Raw genomic sequence first — 19,083 nt, forward strand, 5'->3', positions numbered from 1 at the left:
GAGCCGACCCCCGAGTGGGACCCAACAGCAGCCTACGAGGCGCTGGCTCCTCTATACTGGGATGCAGAGGAGTTCGACTTCGGGGTCGCCTCCGAGGAGGACGAGCCCATGACCGAAGAAGAAGAAGACCTCCAGTCCCTCTTCCAAGCGGAACTGGAGAGCAGTGAAGACGACGCCTTCTCCTGGGAAGGAGCCGACTCCTCCGAAGGGATCGGCTCTTCTTCCAGCGATGATACGGCGGCAGGGGAAAACCCCCACCAATTCCTCAAGGCCCCCTTGGAGGGGAGCGAAGAAGGAAGCAGCAGCAGCGGCGGGCAAAGCAGCAGCAGCACCGAGGACGATGGCAGCAGCAGCGGCGACGGCGGCGATGATGACGACGACGATGGTGGAGACGCACCGTCGCGCAGCCTGAAGCGCCGTAGGTGCTCAGACACCTATGACTGGTAGATGTAGGTAGCATCGTAGGAATAGGACCTCAAAGCCGAAGGATTGATTCCTTTGTAAAATCGGCTTTCCTTGTAATAAACTTCCCTTTTTAATGAAATCGAGTTTCCCCAATTTCACATGTTTTCATTTATTTCTCAAAAAGCCGATGGCAACGCATCAGGCTTCCATAAATATCCAAGAGCCGACGGAATTCAAACTAGAAGCAACCCGCACAAGAGTAGAATATCGCTTCCAGCTTGAACCGAACTCGACGTACCCTCAAATTCGAGTGTAATTCGAAAAACAAGCTCTACAAATCCGAGCAAGAATTCTCCAGGCAGCCGGAATTCGAACCAGAATCTCCAGCAATCAAACCCTAAGTCAACAGATCTGTGACCATGGCGGATTCTGCAGTTCAGACAACAAGCTCTAATGATGCGGCAATCCACGGTCTGAAGGTAATATTCGGCCTAATCTTTTAGTTTTCTTCAGCTCACTAAGCTTCTGAAACTGAAACTCTGAAATATGACTCCATACACATACTTCTGAATTTCTGAACTTCAGGTGTCAGACATCCTTCTGCCGCATCCCTCCAATCCAAAATCTTTCTGTCTTGGCCCACAAACCCTTGAAACCCCCACAGATTTGATCTCTTGTGAAGCAAATAGGATCCCTTTTGTGAGTCAAAACATTGATTTGAACCTCTGGGCCGACTGCTTAAGAGCCTGGCCTAATCCACCTAAAAGCTGGATAACATGGTACAACAGAGTGGCAAAAGCCCACATGCCCTTGTGGCAAGATTTGAACATAGCCGATGCACTTGGCTTATCACTGTCACCCCTTGACAAAGATGAAAATCTTCTGAAAACCATCGGCTATTTCTGGTCTGATGCTCTGAATTGTTTCCTTTTTGGTCATGGACCCATGACTCCCGCTCTGCTAGATGTTGTCATGATCACCGGACTAGACATTAGCTCCCCCAATCCTGCTGCTCACAAAATGACAAAAGTCCCCTTTAAACTTTCTTCCAAAGTCAACTGCACAAATTGGGGTACTTACATGAGTCAGCACATGAAGACAAAAGGTCCAGTGACTGAGAAGGAACACACAGCCTTCTTAAATCTTTGGCTAGAGCACTTAATCTTCTGTGGCCCTTCCTTAGCTCCAACTAAGAACTATCTCCCCTTGGCCTACCACCTGGCCCATGGTAATCACACCGGCCTAGACAAACTTTTTCTCGGAGAAACATATAGATATCTCCATTTAATGACATCTAACTTGCTCAACCACAAGAAACTGAGAACTGGAGGCCCTTGGTGGTTTATTCAGTTGTGGGCACAACTATACTTCTAGCACCATATTCCCAACTTCCAAGGCCTGACCAAGAACTCTTTCCCTGATGAGAGTGGCAAACCAATTAGATGTACAAGCTATGGCCAAGCTTTATTCAGTCTTCCTGGCAGTAAACTAAATTCAGCAGATGCAACAAACTGGTTTAGAGTCTTCTACAAAGGACTAGATAATCCTCTCTACCTTCCGTTTACTGAATCTGAATCCTTTGAGAACCCAACTGCCTTCAGACTAGATAACTTTGCCGATGACGACAGCACTCGGCATCTGTATTCTTTGATGATTCGACCTGGCTTCCTCCCCGTTGGCATCAGTACTTCTAACAGAATTATCAAGCCAGGCTATGAATCCTACCAGCCAGTCATAGTAGCTCGGCAATTTGGCCTAGGACAAGTCCCTCCCCACTTCCATATTCACCACTTGGTGGAGAGCAGAGCCGATCTGTCTGACGGTCTTACTAGCTCGAGATGCTACAGCATGTTTGATGACCTCCACATTCCAATACCAGCCGATCTGTCCTTCACTTCTTCATCAATCGGCTTTGATACCTGGTGGAAGATGTGGACAACACATGTCTTCAGAAAAGCTCTAGGGCCTCAACTGCAGCAAATTGATCCTGAATACGTAATCCCCGAGGAAGAGGTACTGATTTTATGCATTCATCCTTTTAAATCCTCTATTCCTTTCTCTTGGCTTAACCTGCTCATCTTGTCAGCAGCAACAAGATGGTCCAGAACCCATGACCAGTACTGGGGAGCCATTTCACTTTCTTCCAACTGCTCCTGATGTACTCTTCTGCAAAGGATCACCACCAATGAAGAAAGTGATAATGTTTGTTCAGCCAGACTTACTTCAGTCGGCTTCCAAGCGAAGACAAACTTCTACAAGCGTTGCCCCCGAGTCTTGACCAAGAAAAGGAAGACGATCACGAGGCGAGTGATCAAGAAACCAGCACCAGCTTCTTCGAGTCCATCAGAGTCTAATACCAACCAGGTAACTTATTTCTCCGAAACTTCTTCTTTATCTCATACATGTGTACTCTGGTTGACTGCAGTTCTATGTTCAGGATGCAGCTGAAGAAATCCCTAGTGTAAAAACCCTGGATCAACATGAGACTGCTGCAACTCCTGATGCACTGATGAATACAAGCGAGGAACAAGCCGATGCAGCAGATGCTCTTGACGTCAACACCAGCTTTGATAGGACGATTGCTCCTGAACCGTCCAACACTTCTTCTTCAGAACAAGTAACATTACAAAAAAAACAATTCTGAACCAGCCGATAACTCCATAAATGCATCTTGCACTAACTCCAGATATGCCCATAGAGTTTTGATATTTCAGGTTTGCTTTCCTTTGACCCTGCATCAATGGGTCTAACTGTCCCTGGATCAGAAACATCATCTCTACAGCAATCGGCTAACCTAACACATCAGCTTCAACTTATCAAGGATCTTCTATCTGCCCCAATCACTGCTCTGGTTGATGATTCCAGTAAAATAAAGAACATCTTCGAGCAAATAGAATCCCAACTCCCGGAACCATTGCAAATCAAGCTCTGGTCAGCCAGCAACCTCCCATTCTTCCGGATAGAAGTCAGTAAAGCACAAGAAAGGATGAAAGCACATCGCTCTCAAGCTTCTCTGAAAGCCGACATTACCCAAAAATGCAAGGCTCTCGACCAGAAGAAGGCAACTCTAGATATCAAAGCTGACGTGTCTGCCAACACGAATCGACTCGACCTCCTGAAGAAAGAACTGGCGGAACTCGAAGAAAAGGTCCGCATTACCAAGGAACTCATCCAGGCCGAGGAAACTTCCATTGCAAACTCCAAACAAGAAACCCGGAAGATATCTGAGCAAATAAAAGCAGAGTTTGCAGAGATCAGCACCTTGAGTCGGCAGATAGTTTCTGGCAATGACAAGGATGACGAAGCGATTGTAGCACGTGCAGATGCCGTTCGTACTGAAGCCATCCACGCCATAGAAGGATTCCTGAACCAGTTGATAGTCTCAAGAGAGAATTAGTACTGCCTGTTAACTTGAAAGTTGTACTTGTTTAAAAACATCTCAAGTCGATGGTAATACATCGGCTATCTTTCTTTATCGGCCAACTCAATGTGTTGGCCTATCATTATATTATTATTATTTTTACCAGCCAACTCAACGTGTTGGCCTATTACACTGCAGCCAGATGGATCTCATCGGCTTCTCTTTTACTCGTCTTTCCACATGCTCGGGAAATACTTCTTCAAATGCTGTCCATTGACAGCAACAGGAAACTTGACGCCGTCCAATTCCTCGAGCATGTACGCATTCCCAGGCAAAACCCAATCAACCTTGTACGGACCATGCCAAGTTGGAGACCATTTACCAAACTTTTTATCTTTAGTTCCCAATGGCAATACTGCCTCCCAAACCAAGTCTCCCACCTGGAAATCCTTAGGTTTGACCTTCTTGTTGTATGCACGGGCGACTTTAGCCTTATTTTCTTTGATCTTTTCCAACGACCAAAGTCTCAATTCCATTAGGTCCTCCACGTTATCATTCATCAAGGCTGCGTACTGTTCAGCAGATAGATCATTCTGAAACTCAACATGCCTTGATCCGGCTATGATTTCCCACGGTAGCACAGCATCCTGGCCGTAGACTAGATGGTACGGCGACATCTTGGTGGACCCATGACACGAAATACGATATGCCCACAAAGCTTCTGACAACACCTCATGCCAGCGCCTAGGATATTCATCGATCTTTCTTTTTATGAGCTTGACGAGGCTCTGGTTAGATGCTTCAGCCTATCCATTAGCTTGGGCATAATATGGAGATGATCTGATCAGCTTAATCCCCATATCATCGGCAAACTTTCTGAACTCCTCCGATATAAAGACCGATCCTCCATCGGTCGTAATGGTCTGGGGGATCCCAAATCTGTGAATGATGTGTTCTTTGACAAAGTTAATCACATCTCTTGACGCCACTGACCTCATGGGTACTGCCTCTACCCACTTTGTGAAATAATCTGTGGCAGCTAAGACCCATTGGTGACCCTTGCTAGACGACGGGTTGATCTGTCCAATCATGTCCATGCCCCAACCTCTGAATGGCCAGGGTTTGATGATAGGGTTCATCACTAATGCTGGCACTATCTGAATTTTGCCAAACCTCTGACACGCTTGACATCCCTTGTAATATTTGAAACAATCTTCAAGCATAGTGGGCCAGTAATAACCCGATCGCCTAATCAGCCACTTCATCTTGTGAGCCGATTGGTGAGTACCGCAGGCTCCTTCATGTACCTCATGCAAGAGCCGATTTGACTCTGAAGGTCCCAGACATTTAAGTAATAGTCCTTCCAAGGTCCTGTAGAACATATCATCCCCTATCAGAACATACTTCATGGCCTTGAGTCTTATCCTTCTGGGTGCCCCCCCCGAGCCGAATCCTTCAAGTAATTGAAGATATCGGCTCTCTAGTCTCCGGGTTCTAGAAACTGAACTTCCACCTCAATTCCATCGGCTGTCTCCTTGTAGCCAGAAGCCATCTGTGCCAAATCATTGGCTTCATTGTTCAGAGTCCTGCATATCCAGTGGAAATTGATGTACCTGAATCGTGACATCAACTCACGGCACTGCATCCATATCGGAAAAAGAGCCTCGCTCTCACACCTATATTCCTCCGTGAGCTGAGAAATCACCAGCTTCGAATCTCCAAAAATTTCCACCGCTTCTGCACCGGCTTCGAGAAGCAACTCCATCCCTTTGCGAACGGCTTCATATTCCACTAGATTATTGGTGCACGGGGCAGTCATTCTGATGGAGAAGGAATAAGTCGCCCCTCGAGGCGACACCAACAGAATTCCCACACCGCACCCATCATCACAAGCCGATCCGTCAAAGAACATAGCCCAAGCACGAATAAATAATGCAGCAATATCAATGCTGATCCTATCCGCAACAAGATCTGCCAGTGCTTGTCCCTTGACTGCTTTCGCAGGCTGGTATCGGATATCGAACTCTGACAATGCAAACATCCATTTTCCGAGCCGGCCTTTAAGGACAGGGGCCGACAGCATATGTTTTATGACATCCGATTTGCATATGACAATTGTTTTCGCCGAGAGCAAAATATGGCGAAGCTTTGTACATGTAAAGTATAAGCAAAGACAAAGCTTCTCGATTTCAGGATACCTGGTCTCGGCGTCTAACATGCGTCTGTTGAGGTAGAAAACCACCCTCTCTTGGCCGTCATGCTTCTGGACTAGCACCGAAGCAATGGAAGTGTCACCGACGGATAGGTACACATAGAACGGCCTATCTTGCTGAGGAGGAACCAATACTGGAGGCTTCGATAAATATTCTTTGATTTCATCGAAAGCTTGCTGCTGTTCTGCCCCCCAGCGAAACTCATCATCGGATTTGATCTTTACTAAACCCATAAACAGCTCAATGCGTCCGGACAGATTAGAAATAAATCGCCTGACAAAGTTAATTTTACCGATGAGTTTCTGTAACTCCTTCTTTGTAGTAGGTGGCTTCATCATCTTCACGGCTTCTTGACTTTTTAGGCCGATCTCGATTCCCCTTTCATGCTCCAGGAATCCCAGAAATTGACCGGCCGATACACCGAAGGCACACTTCTTTGGGTTCATTTTGAGCCCAAACCTTCGAGTCCGCTCCATAACTTGATGCAGATCTTCTAAATGCCCCGCAGCTGACTTGGACTTGACCACAACGTCATCAATATAAATCTCTACCAGCTTGCTGATGAGATCATGAAAAATGTAATTCATAGCACGTTGGTACGTTGCACCGGCATTTTTCAGTCCGAAGGTCATAACCAAGTACTCGAACAAGCCAACTGCACCTGGTACTCTGAACGCAGTCTTGTTCACGTCCTCTGGGGCCATGAAGATCTGGTTGTAACCGGCGTTGCCATCCATAAAACTCATCATTTTGTGGCCAGCAGCAGCGTTGATCAACATCTCTGCAACAGGCATTGGGTATAAATCCTTCGGAGTTGCTCTGTTGAGATCTCTAAAATCGATGCAGACACGCCATCGGCCATCTTTCTTTTGTACCGGCACCACACTGGAGATCCATTCTGCATACCGGCACGGCCTGATGAACCCAGCATCCAGCATCTTCTCCACCTCTTTCTTAACTTCTTCTAGGACTTCGGCCTTCATCTGACGTGCTCGTTGCTGAAATGGCCGAAACCCTTTCTTGAGCGGGAGCCGATGCTCGACTATGCTTCTATCCAGTCCTGGCATCTCCGTGTAGTCCCATGTCACACTCCAAAATATTTAATTTTGGATTGTGAGTATCTTTTAGAATGTGTTCAGCCATCTTTAGGGGTTTTCTAGAATTTTCCAAATTTTTCTTGAAATTATTCTCATTTTCCTGTGAGCTAATTTCATTTTTTTGAATGGCTCTAAAATATTTTTCAAGAGTTTCAAATATTTTATTTGGACTCTTGTATCCCGTACTATCTTCAGCAATTGTTAGGAAATTTTCGGATCTTCAGAAAATATTTTTCGGGGTTTAATTTAAAATAGTTATCTAGACTGTTCTAGATTTATTTTATGCCTGAAAATATGTTCTGAAAAACAAATTCATTTTCTTTTCACCTCCGGCTGGATTCAACCTGTTTTTGTCTCAATCCACCCTAAATTCCAGAATTGTGCCGCGCGCAAGCTTGAGCTTGGCCACTACCACGATCTCATCATCCATCGTGTTTCCATCACAAAAAGTACACCCGAAGCTTCTCATTGATGTATTGAAACCAATACCCTTGTTTTCACCTTTTGCCTTTTCCTTTCCGAAGCTTAATAACTCTTCGAAGCTAGCTGACCGACAATCACATCGATCATCTTCCTTCACCAAGTTGGTGTTATCAAAAAGTAGTCCCGTGAAGTTCTAAAGTTTGTTACCTTTTCTTTCTATTATTTTTCAGTTCTCGATTTCTCGTCGTAGTCGGGTCGATTCTTTTTATCACAATTTGCTCTTTCTACCCTATCATATCCGGCACCCTAAAATGTCCCATCGAGTTTTCCATTCTCTAGTCTTTGTCCTTGATCAACCACACCCAAAATGGAGTCGTATCTCGATTTTCGCGTTGTTCGTCGAGGCTTCACTATCTGCACCGTTAGCTCGGACGATCCACACCGTTGCTCTAAAATCCTAGACTCAACCTAAATGCCATCAACAGCCCATCCTTTTTGCCTATATCTTTACCCTTCTTTCCATCACTCGAATTCTATTTATCAGCCTGATGTAATCTCCGCTTTTCTGTATGTGCGCGCCATGATTCGTTGAACGAGTTCAGTATGACCATGCATGCTTGACCTCATCTTACCACACACGCGAGCCAGCTGTTCGCTCCATGCCTATTTCGGACTTCGTCTCGAGATCAGATGGCCCTCGTTGCAGTCCTCAGCATACGCGTCACACAAGCCCGACCATCTGCGTCCTAAAAAAAAAGTGCAGCCTGCTCAACCCTTCTTTTCCTTCTTTCTCTCTCGGATCCGCTCTCCCCAGTACTGCTCATCCAGCCTGTCATACTGGCCAGCGCGCCGAGTGCCGCCTACAGACTGAACCTTCTTAGGCCCATGAATGAACCCGCTTCAGCCTAGCCCGAAGCCGTTCGGCCCAACCTGACTCAACGTCGCAGCTCGTGTCCAGTGCCAGCCCGCCAGGAACTTGCACCGTCGCCCCTAGAGTCCGTGGTGAGCATGCCCAGGCTAGGGCTACGCGCCTATAAAGGGCGAGCGCTCGTGTCCCGCGACCCCCCGCATCGCCCCTCTCGCTAGGCACCAGGAACGCCGCCGCCTCCACCTGCATCGCCCTGCTGCCTCGCGGGCCTCCGTGCGCCCTACGCGCCACCACCAGGCATCCCAGGCCCAGCGCCGCTGCTTGCCTGTTCGCGAAGCCGAGACTCTGGGCGATCTCCGTTGGTGCTGCAGGTGGATCAACGCCCAGCCCTACGTGCCGTCGCCCCTTTGCTCGCGCGCCTCTGGCAGCAGAAGCCGCGAGGCCCCTCCTGCACGTGCGCGTGCGCCCTCGCTACAGCAGCTCGCCGGAGCGAGCACCGCCGCCGGCCGTCAGTTGCCGATTCGTCGCAGTCGTAACACGGATTGCAAATCCAAGGCCACCACGTCGATCACTGCGTCGAGCTGAAGCCGTTTTGCCGGCCCTCGTCGCCCCTCCATCGCCGGACACCGCCGTCCGCCCGAGAGCCGCCGTCCGCGGAGCAGCACCTGCACTGGTTGCCGCCGGCCAATTTCAGCAAAGCAAAGCGCCAGGAGTCTCCAGGAGGCTTGTCCGCCATGGACGTTTGGTTCTCGAGCTTTTGCAAAAGCACCCTCAAGCAACTCGATCCGACGCTGCCCTCTCATCAAATCGCGAGTACTATTTTTGGTGTCTTGCATTTTGTCCCTGCTAGTCCTTCTCGCTTATGGTTAATCATGTATAAGCCCCTGCAACCTTGTTTAGCCTATAGATCGACCGTTTCAGTTTTGTTTTGTTCGTCCTCGTTGCGCTAATCTTGTTTTAGTGTAAGAGATAGTTTAGTAGTTCCGTTGTATTGTAGTTCCTATTTTAAAATTAAATATAAATTTAATTTTATTAATATCCTTTCAACTAGATTTCCTAATCAAAAGATAATTAGATCTATACTCTGGTTTTCACCACTAATGTTAACTTGATTAATATCAAATCAAATGTATTTGTAATTTAATCTGTTAGTTCAATAAGAATCATATAAAATTGTGCGTTTAGATGCTTTCACATGTCTCTTTCAAATAAACTGTTTAATTAGTAAGTGGTACATAGATAATTGAATAAAATTGGACTAAGTTCTACCTCGCTTTGCAAATGAAAACATAATATGAGTTACTTAGAACCAAATATATTTTCTTTTAAATATTTTTGCATATGATTTTTCTAATTAAAATAAATAAAGTTAATAGTTCTTTTTGTACAATAATAATACAAATCTTTCGATAGCTGTTTCTTTTCAACCGTAGCTTCGTTTTCCGCGTTTCTTGTGTTGTCGTAACCGTAGCAACGAGCCCTATCCTTTTGTGTGTTCTTTTAAGCCTTTATTTTGTTTTGGTGTATTATTCTTAGTTGTACCTATTGTTTGCTTTGTATGTTGCCCGATGATTGCTTCGAGTAGAAAGATCGTTGTTTGAAGCTTAAAGAATCAAGAAGCTTGTATGAGCAAGAGCAGAAGAGCCGTAAGAGTAGCTTTTTATTGGAGAAAGGCAAGTGACCCTAACCATCTTTCTATCTATGCTTATTTACAAGAGTATTATGATGATTTAATTGGAACATGGAGAACCACCCAAGAAAACAGTACAACCACAATATTATATGGCTCTGGTCTTGGCTGATTAATTAGAGACTCTAGCTTGTGACAATCTTACCGAAAGGGTAAGAGGGGATGCATTGACGGGGTATAGCTCGGTCCTCTTGGGGCAATTGGTATTGTTTAATGGTCCTTTGGTAAGGTACCACCTCATTAGGACAGTGTTATGACCGCTTTGGCTTGAAACCTTAGCAGATTGTCATGGGTTAGGGAATCTTTGTAAAGGCCTCGTAGCGTCCCTATGCAATCACACCTCGGAAGTGTGGTATTGTGCCTGATCAGCACATATGCGTGGTTGGGTTCAAAGTTCTTCGGAACTTTTACGCGAATTGTGGTGAAAGTGTACAACCTCTACATAGTTAAAACTAACCGGTTAGCCGTGTTCACGGTCAAGAGCGGCTAGGACCCTCACATGATTAATAAACTTAAAGATGGATTTAAATCATTTTCTGATTATTTCTTGTGGTCTTGCTGAGTACCAACCATAAGTGTACTCACCCTTGCTTACTGCTGCTCAGAAGGAGAAAGTTGTGGTGAAGTCTTTTGAAGATGTTGCTGAGTTCTAGGCGTACGCAACCCCCAGTCGTTTGCCTGTGAAGTATGAAGCCTTCGTTTCTAGGATAAGCTGTAAATCCTGATAGTCTTTTATTTGTTTTAGTTCTCTTTTTCGTGATACTGTACTGATTATTCACTTATGATGTCTCTATATGTATGAAACTTGATCCTGGCATACATATAGTTATGCATTCGGTTTTGTCCTTAAAACCGGGTGTGACATCCCATGCAAAGCAATCCCGGTATTCTTTTAGCAGTGTGATCATCTCCTCTCGCAAAGCCGGATCCAACTTTCTGCTGATAAATGTCGGCCGTGGCTTATCCCCAGGACCGATGTCAACCTCTTCCAAATCATCAGCTGATGTGAATCCGTATCCGAGTTTGCCATCATCTAAAAAATCGGCCGCGAATGCAAGCGAGTCTTCACTATCCACAATATCAGCAGCAAACACAGAGAGATGACAAGAAAAATTATTTGGCCAACCGCACGGGCTGGCCGCTTCTATACTTCTATTATTTCTCAGAGCCAAATAGTCAATAGATAGCCAACTGCTAGAGGAGGCCATCATGTGTACATGATGTAACAATTCCGACCAAAAACAGAATTTTTCTATTTTTCGGGGCCGATCGCCGGGATCGGCCTCTCTATTTTTATTACACCCCGTGGCTAGCCAGGGTGCATCTATTCTGTGAGGCCAGTGGATAAGACCAGCCTCAGTCCATTTTTTGTCGCCTCAATCCGATCACAGTCTTCCAGGGCGATCCCGGAAATCGGCTCTTGTCCTTCCGCATCCCAGGCGTTCATATCTACGACCGAGACCTCGCTGGAATCATCTGCAGGGACCACCTCTACTTCATCGCGATCCCATTGGACGAGGTACTGGTGCATTGTGGAAGGGATACAACAGTTGGCATGAATCCAGTCTCTTCCAAGCAGCACCGTGTATGTACTCTTGCTGTTAACAATGAAGAACGATGTCGGTATAGTCTTGCGGCCCACTGTCAGTTCCACATTAAGAACCCCCATCGCCTCTGATGGCTGTCCATTAAAGTCGTTAAGCATCACATTGGTTTTGATCAAATCGGCAGAAGAACGACCCAATCGGCGCAACACAGAATATGGCATCAGGTTAACTGCAGCACCAGTGTCGACCAACATCCTGTTCACAGGCTTGCCGTCAATGAAGCCCTTGAGATATAACCCCTTCAAGTGTTTGTAGCTCTTCTCCTTGGGCTTCTCGAAAATGATTGGCCGTGGGCCGAGATCCAGCTGCGCGATGGCCAATTCCTCCAGTTGGGGTGCTCAAAACTCTGATGGGAGCACGAACACCATGTTCACGTCAGCCGATGGCTTCTCATCGGCTTTTGTCTGCTTGGGGTGCCACTCCATCCTCGGGGGGCGCCTCTCTTCCCTCTGCGGTCGCCTAACTTGCTCCGCGAGATCCGGACGCGCTTTCCTCAGCACGTCAAGATACTTTGCTTCTGCGTCTTCCAGATTGCGCAAGCACTGTACTCTGCGCTTCTGCAACCGATTGAGCCCGTCAGGACACCACCGCGGGCGATGGTACCTGTCTTCTTCCTATAGCTCTGAATCACCTCCGGATGGGCGCCCCACATGGTCGTCCTGACGTGTTCTGGGCCCCAAACGCCGGAACACCGATGTCTTGTCCTGTTGGTGTCCTCGAGGCATGCACTCCAAGCAATCATCTATAGTAGGTAATCGGCTCATGCCGGAATTCCAACAGTACCTGAAGAACGGGCAATGCCAGTGGTCGCGTATAGCCTGGCGCCTCCCCAATGTCCTTCCTGAACGGTGCTCGTACTCGTCTTCCTCCGATTCGTATCGGTGGCGTAGCTGGTACTGGTACTGGTATTTCTCCAGAAGCCGATTAGAAGCTGGAAGCTGATTGCGGATGTGACGTACTTGCTCTTCAGTCACATGCTGCTGTTCCAACTCGTGTTCATTCTACGGCCGCTTGCCAGAAGCGGCCTCTCTCCTCTGCTTGTCATGGCGGCGCATAGGTCCCACCATGTTGATCTGGAATGCCAAGTCCTGGCCCTTGGACCTGAAGTCTGACAGTTCCACCACGTTAGCTTGTGGGAAGGGCTTCGTGTCCACCTTCATAGTGTGCTGAGCCAGGATTAATCGGCCTTGCTCGATAGCCGATTGGATCTGGTGACGCAGCTACTTGCATTCACCAGTGGCATGAGTAAACGAGTGGTGCCACTTGCAGTATAGTCTTCCCTGCAACTCTTGTGCCGTCGGCAGCTCGTGATTTTCTGGGAGCTTCAGCTGTTTTTTCTTTGAGGAGCAGGTCGAATATCTGCTCTGTTTTGGTCACATCGAAGTCGAAGCCCTTCACAAGCCCCTGCTGCTTGATCCACTTGCATGGGACAGGATTTGCCCCCCGAGTCCACTCTGCCACGGCCACTTCTTGCTCTTCACCCGAGTCGTCAGATTCTTAAGCTTGTGCCATGTTTACATGGCGCTTGAAGTTGTCCTAGTACAGCTCAAGATGATAATGCTCGTATGCCGTAAGCTTCTGCACCAGGTGCGCCAGAGACGTGAGCTCCAACTGAAAAGCCGCATCCTTGATCGGCTTAGCAAGTCCCAGGACAGCCAGATCGACTGCCTCTTTCTCTGTGATGCGTGACGAGTAGCATCAGTTCTTGACCTCCCTGAAGCGATGTATGTACTCTGACACGGTCTCTCCTCGCTTCTGCCTGACTTGGGCGAGGTCGGCAATTCCAGCTTCTGCAGCTTCCGAGTGGTACTGGGTATGGAATTGATCATCAAGCTGCCTCCAAGTCCGAATCGAATCCAGAGCTAGCGACGCGTACCATCCAAAGGCTGGGCCTGTAAGGGATTGGCCGAAGAACCGGACCCTCAATGGATCCGACACTGAGATCATCCCAAGCTGCGTTAAGTATCGGCTCACATGCTCGATGGAGCTGGCTCCCTCTAATCTGTTGAACTTGGTGAACTCAGGAAGCCGATACTTGGGTGGCAGTGGGATCAAGTCATAGTCGCTTGGATACGGCTTGGAATAGCCGATCGCTTTCCTCTGGGGCAGGATGCCGAACTGGTCTCTGAGTATTGCACTGACCTGCTCCACACTAAGAACTCCTGGGGCCGATGGCTCAGCACTCGGCCCAGTAGCGTACTTTGCCAGCCACGCTTGTTTTTCTGCGTCTGCTCCAGGAGCTCCTGGGTTCACCATCTGCACCGAGCGTGCTGGACTGACGCTGTCAGGGATGTAGGCGCACGTGTAGCCGTGCGGAATCTCCTTAGGTGGCTCGGTGAGGAACTGGCCTTCTCCAGGATCACCGTCGATCTTGTGGACGACGTAGATCGGTGAGCTATGTGGTCTGGGAGCTGCAAATGAGAATGGTAGTTGCGGCCTAGAATGCAGTGCAGTTTCCTCTATGTGCCTCCCCAGGATTGGCCCCGATGGAGAGTACTGGTTCTTGATTATCTCCTGGATGACGCGATGCGCTATGCGCTCGAGTTCGCTCATCAAGCTCTGAGAGTGCCGATGAAGCGCATGGGCCACCATATAGTTCATCTCCTGACGCAGGGCTCTGGTGCGTTCTTCAGATGGTACAGACAGATCTACATTGTCCAGAGCACCTTCTGGTGAGAACCCCTTCCACTTGATGCCATGGTTGCGAGTCCTCTCAAAAGAGCCGATGAGATCGGCTTCCAGCAGAGCTTTGATCTCATCATACTTCTTCTTGTGTTCAGGAGGAAGCTCTTCATATGTGACGGGCTTGGGAGCGGGTTCTTGATCTTGAGCTCCAGTCATCATTGAGGTGGATGTTGTTGCCGAGTGTCCCACCGAGCGTGCCAGAATGTGTTGTCGACCGAAACCCACCGGCGAGCAACGACGGGCAACACGAAGAGCCGGGAGGTTGCTATGGCACTAGAGGCACTGCTCCCTCGTCGACGGCCCGCAATTTCCGTCACGCGCCCGGAGGATGTATGAAAACCGGGCGTGCCACCTGACCTATACCCGATCAGGAGGGTGCAGACGTGCTCCGAACAGTTTCCTGCATACAAAGACACGTGTAAACGTAAGTCCGAGCCGTGGTCGGCTCCCCGGGACGACTCTTGCATCGGCTTTGAAGAGCCGATCGAGTCCCGGTGTCAGATGGGATCTGATTGTATCCAGATATGATAAATAGAGCAAATCACTATAAAACTGCTTCAATTAAATCTAATTGATCTAATCCACGATAGTAACGGCTTCACTACTAGATCGGAACATCCTACACGTGACTAGGCCTAGCGAACATAACAGACAACTAAACCACAACCCAAAACAGAGGCCTAAGAACTAGCAAGAGCCGATTCCCGGAACAATCCCTATCAAGGCTAAGATAAAGCATCTACTACGCCACCGGATCATCCAATCCGTTTGCAAGGCCTAACCTAGCAGATATTATACCAACTCTTAAGATAAGAGCAAACCATAACAGATCAGATCTACTAAACATGAAAGAAGCAGGGTGTTGCCCCTGTGCAACTAATTCTATGCGATAAGAATTAGCAAGAGATTGAAACGTGACTGCACAGAGACAACATGATATTCGCAGATGATAAGCAACGAAGCACAACAGATCTACTAAAAGTCATGCTACGAACATCATGATAACTAGTACTACTCGCCATCAAAAACGCTTCAGTACGAGTAATACCAAGGTAAAAGCAAGAACAATACTGCCCTGATCGCAAGAAGCGATCAGGGCAGCATGGCACTTACTTGGATGGAACCCTAGGATTAGGGGTGGCGATGCGCCGAGAGTTGTTGTTTGCGAGTCGTGATGACGCTCTCTTCATGAATAACAAAGGATACATATTTATAGTCCGGAGACTTGGGAAACAATCTAAACTAGTCTTGTCCCGATTGGACTCTATCTCTAATCTTAAATTAAAGATACACGGCCAATGTGGCTCAGACGCTCACGCAGAAGCCGATTTACAAGCCTTCCTCATCTTTTGCTTTAGGCCCATCTTGATTTCGGCCCATAAATTAGAGGGTTAATTTATGGAGATAACAGGTCCGACCCCGTCTCACCTGATCAAACAGCCCCGGACCTACTTCCCGCTCGGGACAGGTCCGGTGTCACCACGTGTCTTGGAGAAAAAAGCGCTCAGACGGCCGGGGGCCCCGGACCCCCCACGGGGTCCGGGACCCCATATACTATCCGGACCCCTCTCCGGGAGGGAACAGACACCCCGACTGGGGGGGTCCGGAGCCGCAACGTGTCCGTAGACGCAGATGCGTGCGCGGCTGCCAAGCTTCCTCAGGAAGACTTGGCCACCTACCGCATTCAATGCGGGAGGCATTGAGAACGCTCTGCCACAGCAGAGCCTGAGGAGACTTTCGCCAGGTTGTATTGTTGACCGCGCGTTACCAAGGTACACTGTACGGCCACTGGCGCCACTCACACCACGCACGTCAGTCTGCTACACCAGTTAGACACGACAACTCGGCGACGGAGTATCATAACGCCTACACGGTAGACCCAACAGTCTACGCCGCAAACTACACTGTCTCAACGGGCGCCTTGCCGATGAGACAGGAGAAGACCCCCCTCGGCCAGAGAGTCTACAAGACGATGAAGTGTATCCGGCAAAATATTCTCCATCACTGTAGTACCACTACTGTCTAGTAAAATATACATCCTTGTTGGGCCCACCTGTCGGGGTCCGACGCCCGTGTACGCGTCCTCCTTGCTCCATAAAAAGGAGACGCCTGTTAGTGAAAGGGGGGACAGAGGATAGACTCATTCATAGCGCAATACACCCCGCAGTGGATGTAGGGTATTACTCTCCGGCGGCCCGAACCACTCTAAATCCGTGTGTTCTTGCATTCTTGACCGAAGCTAGATCGGCCTAATAGCTTAGCACTTCCCCGAGTACTCCCCCTAGGATAAAAGCGGGTGCATTCCGCCACCCGGCGGTGGGTACCCAAAAGACCACGACAATAGCTATCTACCATTTTTCTTGCCTCCCGTCAGTTTTGCCGTTGCCACCGTCGCTCTTTCACCGGCAGCGGCAGCCATCCCCTCCCCACTCACTGATGGCCGGCGAGCCTCCCCACACCCGCCAGCGCGGCAGCATAGCCCGAAGCCGAGCCGAGTCCGAGCTCTCCGCGGGGCGCCTCCGCGCGGCCCGCAAGCATGCCCGCCACGCCGCCGTCTCGACCCGGCCTCCCCGCAGCAGCAGCGACAGCGGCGCCGCCCCCCACGCGCTGCTCCTCCACCTGCTCCAGTTCCTGACACCCATCGCATCAGGAGGCATTCCTCTCCCCTCTCCAGCTAGCTCAGCTCACCAATCCAATTGCCAGGAGCCCAGAACCGCACTTGAGAGCAAGACTTCTTCTAAACCATATCTAGAAACAAATTACGACTTGAAATCGACGAGGAGATGAGGTGAGCTCATGCTGTAGAATCGGCTGCAACTCGTGTCACTTCATTGCAAATCCATGTTGCTGCTTGTGCCAGAAGCACCACGGGAAAGTGGCGTGCAGGGCAGGGGAGGGGCGGACGTGGCGCGCGTTGGCGGCGCGCATGGGGGCAGCCTGCCCCCTGGCAGCCGGCGCGGGGAGGGAGCGCGCCTGGCCGGGAAGACGTCGGCGCGGGGAGGGAGCGCACCCGGCGCTCAGCCGCGCCTCCGAGGCCTACGAGGCGATTACCGCCCCCGGCCTGGCCGGGAGGACGCCGGCGCTTGCGGGCGAGGCGAGGCGGTGGCAGTCACCAGGTGAAAGAGCACAGCGGTAACGGAAAAACTGACGGGAGGCAAAGAAAATGGTAGATAGCTATAACGTTGTATCTTTCCATGGTATATATCTCACATCAAATTTTTTGATGGTATATATCTAAATGTTGGTTCTTTTGATGGTAAGGATCCAATTTTCCCAAGAGTTTAGTATAGAGGGTGGAGTTCAGGGAAGGATATGTACCTTTACAGAGATTGGCGTGCGATAATGGGAAGCCGATGGAAGACAGTGGACGGCAACCAACAGTCGTTCGTTGTATCAGGTTGTTGGCCTGCATTGTAGGAGGAAAAGGAACTCCTGGATAAGTTGCAGGGCCCATGAAACGGAAAATGCTCCGGGACGTTAGAGGTAAAACGAGCAGGATTCCGTGAGAGGGATGGGAAATAACTTACCTAGGCACAAGAAGTTGTTATACGATGGTGGCGTCCGCCGGGGAAGAAACTACTTGCGTGGATCTGTAATATAAGCACAGTCGAACCTAGATTTGAGAATGGGAAGAAACGGCAGTTTAAAAGCGCCAATGAAATCGACAAATGTTCAGACTTCAGACCAGAAGTGCGTTCGGGCGAACAAGCCGGGGAAGTAGCAACTGAAAAATTCGCCGGAGTGGAGAGCGACTTGCGGAACGGAAGACTTTGTTTCGGGTTCGGGAAAACAGATAGAAATTGTTAGAACATGTAAAATGCGGATGCGTGAAAAATGAAATGTAGAGGAGAGCACGAGAGGGGGGAGGGGAGCAGAACCTGCGCGCGGTGATGGAAGCAAAAGAACACGACGCCACTGAACCCGTGATGAAGCAGCGGAGGAAGAGCTCGTGCAAGCGAATGGCAGGAGGCGCGGGGACCAAGGTACAAGGAAGGTTGGACTCCTGGGGGGCGCAGTGGTGGGCCCCGCGGAACAGTAAGGACAAGGAACGTTCGCGGAAGGAGGTAGAGCAGGAAGGCAAATGTGAAATGAAGAAAAAATTCGTCTAGAAAAACAATTTTAGCAGGAAAAGAAGGGACAATGAACCGAAACTCATCTAGAAAAACATAAAGTTCGAATACAACGTTACAGCATAAACTTTTAGCTATTATGTTGTAGCGCAATTAGATATGGTCATACATAGTTGGTGTGAGAATAGAAGAGATACACAAATGACTTCGGTCTCGCACGCTTAGAAGTAGGATGCCGCTGTCCAACTGAACGCGTGAAGGTTTTTTGTACGAAGTCGAGTTATCATGATATGAATATATCATACCAATTCTTATGTATAGACGATGAGTGAGATTTCATAGATAGAGAGCGAATTCTAATAGATTTATGGAGTTCCCGGGCCGAGGTAGGCAGATGAGAAAAAAGAGGATAGCCGATTTTTCATTGTGATTTGCGAATGTGATCACGGTGGCTATTACTAGCTAGCGGCTAACCAATCTGCACGTATCAATAATGGCTGATACCCGACGCGAGCTAAAATTGAAATGCCATGGAGAAAGACAAAATGACGACAATAACAAAAATGATGGCTCAAAACCTTGCGGCGAATCGAATCTACCAGCCGTGGCCCCACATGTCACTGACTAGGGCGCTGACTAACGTCCAGACCCTTGTAGTGGTCCC

The 19,083-nt window shown here is 48.8% G+C and overlaps 1 long non-coding RNA gene across 1 annotated transcript in view; it reads right to left on the bottom strand.

Moving 5' to 3' along the window:
• LOC120671237 overlaps window positions 1-18,364 on the bottom strand; it is a 34,913-nt gene extending 16,549 nt beyond the window's left edge. The window contains exons 1-4 of the long non-coding RNA XR_005673550.1: window positions 18,228-18,364; window positions 18,035-18,117; window positions 17,877-17,939; window positions 17,668-17,755 (exon numbers count right to left, since the gene is read on the bottom strand). This is a non-coding gene — a long non-coding RNA (uncharacterized LOC120671237). The remainder of the gene's footprint in view (window positions 1-17,667; window positions 17,756-17,876; window positions 17,940-18,034; window positions 18,118-18,227) is intronic.
• Between the last annotated feature and the right edge of the window lie 719 nt (window positions 18,365-19,083).

Source organism: Panicum virgatum, chromosome 4N (assembly GCF_016808335.1).
Source record: "Panicum virgatum strain AP13 chromosome 4N, P.virgatum_v5, whole genome shotgun sequence".
Taxonomy (NCBI): domain Eukaryota; kingdom Viridiplantae; phylum Streptophyta; class Magnoliopsida; order Poales; family Poaceae; genus Panicum; species Panicum virgatum.